Here is a 10,371-nt window from a genome sequence, read left to right on the forward strand (position 1 = left end):
AATCTTGCGTGCAAAGGAGCGAAGTGTCGTGGCGGTATCGGTCCTTGAAAGCGGAAGCAGAATGGTGCGGTCGCTCTCATGGCCTGTACGGGCAGCTTCACCCGCCAACACGTTACCAATGACTCCGAAGTGACGTGGAAGCCACTGGAATATTACGTCATGGCCGGCTGTGATGACTTGATGGGATTTTTCTCTTATCTCTGTCACCAGTTGGTGTAGGGGGCCGTAGCGCAGGGCTGCGCGTAAGCTCTGTAAGGCAGCCTTGAAATCCGAGAAGATCGCCCAATTTTGATGAGTAGCTCCGATGACATGATCAAGAGCCTCACGAATGGCTGCAAGCTCTGCTCGAGCTCGTGGTATGGCAAACGCGGAATCTAGTTGTGGCAAAATCTGCTGGCACAAACATCGCACCTGCCGAACTGGATGACGTTACTGAGCCATCCGTGTACACATGTTTCCGGTCGTTGTACCGTTCATGCAGTAACAGCAGAGAAAGCTGTTGAAGGGCCAATGGTGACAAGTCGGCTTTTTTTCGAATTCCCGGAACACTGAGGCGAATCTCAGGTTGTGCCAGGCACCACAACGGGGAGGACGATGTTCCCGCAGGGGCGTACCTTGAAGTGATTGCAGCCCTGTGCGTTGTGATAATCGCTGAAAAAGTAGATCGTGGTCTACTTTGAGGAAGCTGCGCCAGATGGTGAGAAGGCAGCCTCGTGAGGAGCCTGATGTACAGGCGTAGTGTTTCAGTAGCCACGTACGTTGCCATTGGGTGTTCCTGAGCGATGAAAATGGTGCCCACTGTTGATGCACAACGCGGCAAACCAAGACACGCACGCAGAGCCTGCGCTTGGGCGCTCTGTATTACCCGCAGGTTAGTGGTGCAAGTGTTGGAAATTGCTGGCAAGCTGTAACGCAAGGCTCCTATGCCTCAAGGAATCAATGTAGAAACGCATTGCCGTTGTAATTATTGCCCTACGTTCGGTATTAGGTATGTCACGAGCGATAAAAGTACCCCTCATTCTCCGCCGATCGCTTCCTCCTCCCTCTTTGTTTCTTTCAAAAGAGCTGGAAACACTGGGACTCTTCGATTTACCGCCTCGGACTCACCGAGGATAGTCCGCAGGCAGTCCGAAGATTCTCCATGCCATAGGAATGCATATAAAAAATGAATGCCGGATTGTTGCTCGGGGAGTCCGTGGTGAGTCCGAGACGGTAAATCGAGGGGCCCCACTGTAAATAGTCACGTGACGTCAGGACGCTCGACTTTCCGTCTGTGAATCCTGCCAACGCCGCCTGTGCGTTGATCCTGCTTATCTTAGGCACTATGGGTCCGAACCTTAAAGAATGGTAACCCTTGCTCTGCCGGCCGCAACGAGTGGTTATACGTTTCTGTAGGCCCTAGGGTTGCCGAGTTATTCAACTTTACGTCTGCCCGCCTACCCCACCCTTGGTCGCGCCCTACTCGTAGCCGGTTTTTGGCCGGATGGTGCGGACGCTACGATTTGGATATTTGAGGTTTTTCGCCTTCCTAACTTACTGTCGGGGGCGGCGGAAGGGTCTCGGAACCTTTTTCAACTACTTATTGGTACCTACGAGTGCATTGATCACTTTTTTTTTTTACTTTTGCTCCGCCGGCTTGGCCGGTTCGGCTTGCGACGAGGACGGTTTTATATCAGCAAACACGAGTTCGATATCTGAACGGGCCGGCGATAAATTCGGTCGGTCGTCAGTACCTAATTCTCTTGATAGCAATTTTATTGCGCCGAGAGAGAGAGAGAGCGATCTTTAATGAAGTCTGGCGATGTTAGCTGGGCTAAAATGCCTAACTTGCTACGCCAGTTGATGACGTGATGAAGATGATGGCGATGATGTTCAAGAAGTTGACGCGTACATATACGGCGAGTTATTCACAGCGACTGGTCTAGACCTGCGCCGAAACCCACGCTGGCCGTTCGCATGAGCAAGACGGGCTATAGCAGCTATCGTAGCCCCCAGAGAAACAAATAAAAAGGATAATGCTCCTCCTCCCTTCTCTCGTCTTTTGTTTTTACCGGCGCATTTATTTTCCGCAGAGCTCAAAAAACGGCGTCCGACGGTGCCAAAAGTAACTTCGCTTTGATAGCGACGTCGCCTCGGTCGCTATCAAAAGCACCAGCAGTGCTGGCATGACGGTGTGCTTAACGGGAGGTGTAGGTAAAGGACCACACACGGAAAGGCGATCGGCGATAAAGCCCGCTACTGGAAACGTGAATTCTTTTTCTTATAATTTTCATTTCCCGCATCACCGATTACGTCACCACGGGAAGTTTGAAATCTTGAAGGTTGAGACGCCACGTGGTGCCAACCAGCTGAACTAGAAGCTTCCTGTCCCAGATTTCTGGATATGCGGGTGAACGACCCACCCCGGGCTTGTCGCTACTCGCCTGGAGGCGAGGTCACGGAGATGGCGTGGGCGTCGCCCTCTCTTTCCCCATCGTGGCGGAGCGGCTGACTCCCCGCTTCGCTACCATTCGTCGGATTTCAAACTTCAGCCAGCAAGAACCCCAATTGGAGCAATTCAAACTTCACGGGGCTCCAACGACCTTCCGCTGTTATGAAAACCCGCCGGTTCGAGTACCGTACGTACGTACTGTACGTACTGTATATAAACGTTGCTTCAACTTTTCGTCAGCTCGAGAACTTCATCGCTCTGCTCTGCGCCGGGTCGATAGCGGACGGAGCAAGGCAACGTCGCTACACCGGTGACTGCGCTCGGATGGCCAGTAGCAACAGTGGATGGCAGCTGCGGGATCGACCGGCAATGGCTACAGCCTAGTGTGATAAGCGCTCAACGTTTTCTCTAATTTCACCAGACTTCTCTAGCACAGGTTATGGTAGTTTAGAGAACGGCTGTGTGAAGCACTGTGTATAGCTTTGAGTGTTTCAAGCCTAGAGAAAGTGTATTGAAACCAAAGCTAGTGCCAAGAGTGTAAACAACGGAGCGTAGAGGATTACGTGCGCGTGCCTATAAGAACGGCAAGGGAATTATAACTTGGGAAAGCAGCAAGAGGCTAGTGCAAACGATGGAGGACCTTAAAGTGAAGGAACTTATAGAAATTTGCGAGGAGCTGTTCCTTGACGTAGGCTGTGCGGAACGAAACCAGGCGATTATTGAGGTCTTGCGGAAGGAGAACATAATGGCTGAGGGAGTTAATAAGGCCAGGGCTGAAATCAAAGAGCGCCGTGAGCGCGAGGAAGCCGAAAAAAAAGCGCCGTGAACGCGAGGAGGCGAAAGAGCACCGGGAGCGCGAGGAAGCCGAAAGGCACGAACGGGAACCCGAAAGGCAGCTCGAGTTGAAGCGGTTAGAGCTCAGGCAGGTCTCACCGGTGCATAGCGTAGCTTCTCGAACGGTTCCGGCGAACGGTCCGAGAATTCGGGACCAGCTGCCGCCGTTCGTTATTGGCGAGGACATGGCAAAGTACCTCGTAAAGTTTGAGCACGTTTGCGAGCGAAACGATATCGAACGGTCTCTGTGGGCGGAAAACATGTTATCCCTACTTCCTGGAGAGGCACAGGACGTGATAACGTGCCTGTCGAAGGAGACCTTTGAGAGCTACGACGAGTACAAAAAGGCTCTTTTGAGGAAATACAGATTGTCGCCTGAGGCTTTCCGGCAGAGGTTCCGGTTTGCGAAAAAGGGCGATGAGTCGCAAATAATTTTCGCATTTCGTCTGAAGGCTGACCGAACTGAGTGGCTCAAAATCGAGGAAGCTTATGACGACCGCGACAATGTGGTTGAGTGCATAGCGCTTGAGCCATTCTACCTCTGCGTCGAAGACGACGTCAGGTTGTGGCTGCAGGATAAGCTCCCAGAAGTAAAGCTTAACAAGGCAGCAGAGTTAACTGAGGAGTACTACACCCACCGAAAGTTGCATTATAAGGCGGTGCGAGTTGAAAACGCGGACGGTAAGGAAGCTTTTAAGAAGAAGCTTAACGAAGGGAAACAGCTAGCGCGTCGCAGTTTTCGAAAAGACTCATCTCATACGAAAGAAACTGATGGGGAAGGGATATATGAGTCTCGAAAATCGAACAGCAATGCTAAGCAGCGCGCGGACGCCGCCCAGGCATTTGAGTCGCGGAAGCAGATAATCCGCTATAACTGTAAAAAGGAAGGGCACATCGCGGCAAACTGTAAGAAGAAGGTTGCTTTCGCTACGATCCGAGAAACTGAAAAGAACATGCGGTTGCTCGATCAGTACATACAGGAGATAAGTGTGAACGGCAAGAAGTGCAGACCCCTCTGAGACTCCGCAGAAACTATGGACGTAGTAAACCCGTGACTAGTTTCTCCAAACGACTGCACAGGTGAATGCGCGTGGATAAGGCAAGTTGCCCAGGAGCAGAGCCGATTGCGAGGCTTGTCATTGAAGGCGGTTTTTGTAAGCTTAACACCGAGGCGGCCATGTCCGAAGCGCTCCCAGAGCATTTTCCTTATCTCTTCTCTAATAGCTCGGAGAAACTGCTCAAAGAACAAGGCAAATCGTTCTTTACCAATTTGTCGTGCATGGCACTCACGAGATCTCAAGCGTGGAAGCCCTCACAGGAACTTGGCACTACCCCAGTGAGCGAAGCGGTAAAGGCGGGGGAGAAAAGTATCCCGAGCTGCGAGCCGACCGCAAGCTCTCGCGTCGGGTTAGTCGAACCGCCAGCAGCCGAAGCGGCTTGCGTCATCCCTCTCGGCGGAGAAACCGCATGGAGGAAGAAAAACGTTAGGAGGGAGCATGACGTCAGGCGGCGCAGCTTCGGCAAGCCAACCTCCTCTGAAGCCGCTTTCTCCTCTCCTCGGGCTCCTCCCGCGCAATGCATTATGGAAAATCCACCACGCTCAGGCCCGCGGTAGCATTTGGTGGCTCCGGCTGGCTGCCGGTGGAGATAGATGGAGGCGAGCGCCGTCGCCGAAGGCGCCGTACAAGATTGTTCGCCAGCGTTGCGCTCCAAGCTTCGTATCGTGGAAGTACTGCCGCTGTCGCTGTTCAAAGCAAGGCGAGACTTCGATCGCATTCTTACGAAGCACCCTCACGAGCTGCAAGCCGAATTTCACTTCTGACGTTGGATCGCTCGAACGCGCCGCCGTAAACATTCACAAGCATGGAGCGGCCTACAGCTGCGCGGTGTTTGCCAGGTGTGCTGTGACGATTGCGTTTGGCATTCTGCTGAGTTATCGCGCGTAACGAGTGTCGTATTGGCGGGGAGGTGGTAAAACTAGCTTTGGTTTCGCTCGCGCGCGCTTTTGCATACGTTCGCCTTTTCGGTGCTCCGGCGTGATGGTACGTTTTTATCTACTTCAGTGCACTGGAAAACAAAGGGTTCAGAACCCTTATGTTGGGTGTGACCACCTCGCGTCGCAAGCAGTACGCCGTCTGTTTGTCCGCTGAGGACCGCTCGATCGGTGCGATACGTATGAAAAAAAAAAAAAAAAAAAAACGAATGCTAGATTACGCTTGGGAGGGACCTTGCTGAATTGTGGACTACTGCGCCTTGCCAATAAATGGTTAAAGAAATGGTTGAAATGGTTGATCTTTTCAACTTTGCCTGAGCGGCAAAGTTAGTTGAAAAGATCATTTCCACTTCTGCACGCGGCGGCGGCACACAACTCTCCGACTGCGGCGTGAACTTCGACGGGTCGGAAAGCTCAGTAAACAAAGATGTTTTCTGCCTCTCCCGTCCGACCACTTTGCCCGCACGATCAGGCCGCTGCGCGTTTCGGGTTGCAGGCAGAGCTGCGCGCAACGACTCGTCGCCGAAACTCGAATACGCGGACGGCCCGGCAACCAAACGGATAGACGCACGCACGCAGCGTCGGCGAAGGCCACATGAGGCGCAAAGAACTACCGCTTGCCTGTCACGTGAATAGAACACCTCCCATCAGTCTTTCCTTTTTATTTTTTATGACTAGGCTTCACGATTGTCACGTGACGCTCCCTCCTAAACTTTTCTTTCCTCCATGAGAAACCGAAGCGTCGCCGCCATGTGAGGCGAACGATACGTTTTCCCCAGTCTCCGACAGCTGGCATGAGTTAATCAAGGTGGATCGAGCAACGTTCATTCGAGAACAGCAAAATGATAGCTTGATAAAAGCCTTGCTAGGAAGCGTGAAACGGTGCGGAAAAGAACAGAACGTTTCATTTCATGGAAAGCCCGGCATGTGGTACTGCAGTTATACGGATGCCAAGGGTCAGAAATACGAGCAGCTTCTGATCCCGGAAAGGTATCGCCGTCATCTACTGGAACTCGCGCACGAAAACACGTGGGCAGGGCACCTCGGCCTGAAAAAGACGAAAGTTCGACTTGCGCTGGAGTACTGACCTAAATGCTGAGAAGTCATCGAAGGCTTTGTGGGCTCTTGCGATAGATTCCAAAGGGTCGGCAAGAGTACAGATAAGTGGGAGGCGCCTATGAAGTTTCTACCAGTCATAACTCAACCGTTTCGACGGCGGGTGATCGACATTGTTAGTCCGAGAACGGCTGTAGATACATTCGAACGGCCCTGAGGTCGCGACTAAGTTCCCTGAAGCAGTGCGACTAAAATAGCTCAATTCTCCTCAAGTCGTTGATGCGCTGCTTTCAATATTCGCTCGTGTCGGATTTCCTGCTGAAATTCAGTGCGACAACGGTAGCGTCTTCACTAGCTGCCTAACCTCCACTTTTTTTAAAAAAATGCGGAATCAAAGTGGTGCATAGCTCTATCTATCATCCGCGATCCAATTGAGGGGAGCGAATGCACTCAGTGTTGAAGCGAATATCGAGAGCCCTCTGCTTTGCACGAAAACGCGATTGGGAAGCATGCGTACCTGCCGCTATGTTCGCTTTGATGTCTGATTCACAAGAAAGTACGGGGTATAGCCCTGCGGAGCTGGTGTAGGGTCGGAGTTTCAGAACCCCGCTGCGAATGGTGCGCGAGTATTTTCAAGGTTACCGTCAGGATCCAAACGTGGTCGAGTGCGTTCTTAACCTACTGCAGAGGCTCGGGAAAAGTAAAGACCTTGTTGAGAGCTACATGAAGGCTGCACAAGCATTGTCGAAGGCGTACTACGATAAGTCGGCCAGGAAGCGTACGTTCGAAGTGGGTATCCCAGTGATGCTGCTGCGACCTTCGAAGAAGAATAAGCCAGAAGTTCATTGGGAGGGGCCAGCGAAAGTATTGTCGAAACTTTCTGACACAAACTACGAAGTAAAGCTACGCAAACGGCAGAACAAAATCTACCACAGCAATCTGATGAAACCCTACATACAGCGTCATGCTGTGGTGAACATAGCTTTGAATGCCGAGTACGAGGAAGGGGCAGATATTCTGACCTCTGCGGACCTAAAGGAAGGCACTTCGGATCTCCTGCAGGAACAAGTGAGGTCAGAGCCCTTGCAAAGCGAAGCGCAAAAGAAGGACTTGGAGAAGATAATTTTCGTGTTGAGGATGTTTTCTCTGATCGGCCCGGAAAGACTACGATAATCGAGCATGATATTGAGTTAACGCGAGACGAGCCGATTCGTAGCAAGCCGTACCGATGTTCTCCCTTCGAAAAACAGGTTATGGCGGACGAGGCTAAGCGCATGTGTGACCTTGGGGTCATTGTCCCGAGTGAGAGCGATTGCACCTCCCCTCTAATTCTAGTTCAAGTACACGGAAAGAACCCCAGGCCGCGCGCCGATTACCGGCGCCTCAACGCGATAACCGGAGACCAGACGTATCCGATTCCGAACCTCGAGGGGAGGGTGGAGACCGTATCAAAGGCGAATTACATTTCCACGCTAGACCTCGTGCGAGACTATTGGCAAGTGCCCCTTTCTGAGCGTGCCAGTAGATACGCTGCGTTCGTTTCCCCGTTCCGAACATTCCGTCCCGTCATGTTGAGCTTCGATCTCAAAAACGCGCCGTATTGCTTCTCGAAACTAATGGATCACGTACTTCGTGGCCTGTCTGAGTACACGCTCCCTTACCTCAATGATGTCGCTATATTTTCTAACACATGGGAGGAGCATGTAGAACACTTACGAGTCGTGCGGAGAAGGCTCAAAGAAGCTGGCCTAACAGTCACACCGTCGAAGTGTCACCTAGGTTGCGCCGAAGTGACGTACCTAGGGCATGTAGTGGGGCGAAACCGACGCAGACCGTCCGAAATCAAAGTAGCCGCGGTCATAAACTATTGCCGACCAACGACTGAATCCGAGATACGGGCTTTTTTGTGTTTGGCTGGATATTACCAGCACTATGTGAGTTATTACTCCACACTGGCTAGTCCTTTCACTGACGCTCTCAAAAAGGCTGAGCCAGTTTAGGTGGAATGGGACACAAAGAAGGAGGACACGTTTTAAATGCTCAAACGAGCCCTGAGCGAGAAGCCAGTTCTAACGGCCCCCGACTTTTGAAGGGTTTAGTTATTCAGTGCGATGCGTGCGATCGTAGCATGGGAGCTGTACTATGCCAAGAAAATGCGAATGACAGGGAACGACCAGTTTTGTACTTGAGCCGCAAGCTAACTTGCAGGGAAGAGGCGTACAGTACATCGAAAAGGAAGTAGTAGTGCCACTTAATTAATTGGGTTCAGGGTAGGAATGTGGCTGTGTCGTGTGGGCAGTGCAGAAGTTGGCGTGCTATGTGGCCGGTTCCCAATTTGTAGTAGAAACTGATCATTAATCATTAACCGCTAACCTTGCTAAATAACATGTCATCTAAAAGCGGTAGTTTGCTTAGGTGGAATATCATACTCCAGCTGCACAATCTTGTCGTTCGCTATAAGACAGGAAAGTTGAACGCTAACGCAGACGCACTAAGCCGTGCGTTGTAAGTAGGGCTGCCTTCGTCCTCCCCGTGTCTTTTGTTCGCCTCTTCGTGAACAGCTTTTAGCTTAGCAGGTAGATGGGAGCAAAATTATTGTCCTCATTTGCGGCCTCAGCTGATTATTTCCGCACCGCGTGATTTCAAGTGATCAATCTTAGTTATGACCATTTCATGTCGTGTGTTATCTATGACACATAGTGTGCGTTCTTCTTTTAATAGTCTCACGTCCCTTATGTGCCTCTTGATATAGAAGGTCCAAATTGGGGGTAGACAGCTAGCTAGGAGACTTGATCATGTTTTTTGGAATCTGGTGTTCTGACTGAGAACAGAGGGTGCTTGCTTGCGCTCGGTGTTGCCTGTTGTCGGTCGGTTCTTTGCAAGCTGCCGAACGTGGAGCTACCGGTGCTGAGAAACCAGACCGGAAGAGCCGGGTGAGGCTGGTCGAGACACCTGGGCAGCACGGCGATGTACCTGTGATCCGGACCGGGCAGGTGGTACCTGTTCGGGGAGAGGAGCGTGGTGGAGCCGCCCTTTTCCTTTAGCACTGGAAGTGCACCTGGATGAGTCTGGCGAACGAGCGCGCCCAGAATCCGAGCCAGGTGGAGGCAGCTCATCTTCCGGGTGCATTGCCTGGCGGCGGGGTTGCTGTTGTGCCAGAGCGGCCGGCCCAAATGCGTTGCACGGGGCGACGCGCCGACAGCGGGGCCGAATCACGCCTCGTCCAATCCAGACCAAACCGCCCGCGGTGGCCAAGCTGAAAGCCCCACCTCCGCAGAGGCGCCTCTCCTTTTACGTCGCGGAGGCTTGGCCAGATCCTGCATCGGGTGAACGACCCACCCTGGGCTTGTCGCTGCTCGCCTGGAGGCGAGGACACGGAGATGGCGTGGGCGTCGCCCTCCCTTTTCCCCATCGCGGCACTGCGGCTGACTCCCCGCTTCTCTACCATACGTCGGATTTCAATCAGCCCTGATTGGAGCGATTCAAACTTCACGAGGCTCAACGACCTTCAAGGGTATAAAAACCCGCCCGGTTCGAGTATCGTCGGCATTCCCCGGAGGCATTCTTCGGCGCCACTTTCCGAAGGCACCGAGTGGAGAGGTGCCATCGCCTTTGTTCGAGCCATGTAACGTTTGCTTACCCTTATACATAGTGTATATAAATGTTGCTTCAACTTTTCGTCGGCTCGAGTACTTACTTCATCGCTCTGCTGTGCGCCGTGTCGATAGCGTAAGGAGCAAGGCAACGTCGCTACACCGGTGACTGCGCTTGGATGGCCAGTCGCAACAATCCCTACGTATCGTCACCACGTTGAATCATAGCACGCCCCTCCCGTCCCTAGGGAATCCAGTTGTCTTAGATAACTCTACATACTGTTCATGATACCATCGGTTGGCTAACCCCAATACAGAATTCATTCTGTAGTTCCCTTTATCAAGCGGTTGGGGCGGCTCTTAAGGCTGAAAATCAGACACGACTACCATTTAGGACATTCATAATATGTTACGAAGCAGGGAGGAATTCCAAGTCGCAAAGGATGAAGGTAAAGGGGCCCTGA

The 10,371-nt window shown here is 52.2% G+C and overlaps 1 pseudogene; it reads left to right on the plus strand.

Moving 5' to 3' along the window:
* Nucleotides 1-3,062: 3,062 nt before the first annotated feature.
* LOC144139844 (uncharacterized) lies at nt 3,063-9,380 on the plus strand (annotated as a pseudogene).
* Nucleotides 9,381-10,371: the final 991 nt, after the last annotated feature.

Source organism: Haemaphysalis longicornis, unplaced genomic scaffold, assembly GCF_048455015.1.
Source record: "Haemaphysalis longicornis isolate Haplotype H1 unplaced genomic scaffold, Haemaphysalis longicornis Haplotype H1 scaffold_5, whole genome shotgun sequence".
NCBI classification, from domain to species: Eukaryota; Metazoa; Arthropoda; class Arachnida; order Ixodida; family Ixodidae; genus Haemaphysalis; species Haemaphysalis longicornis.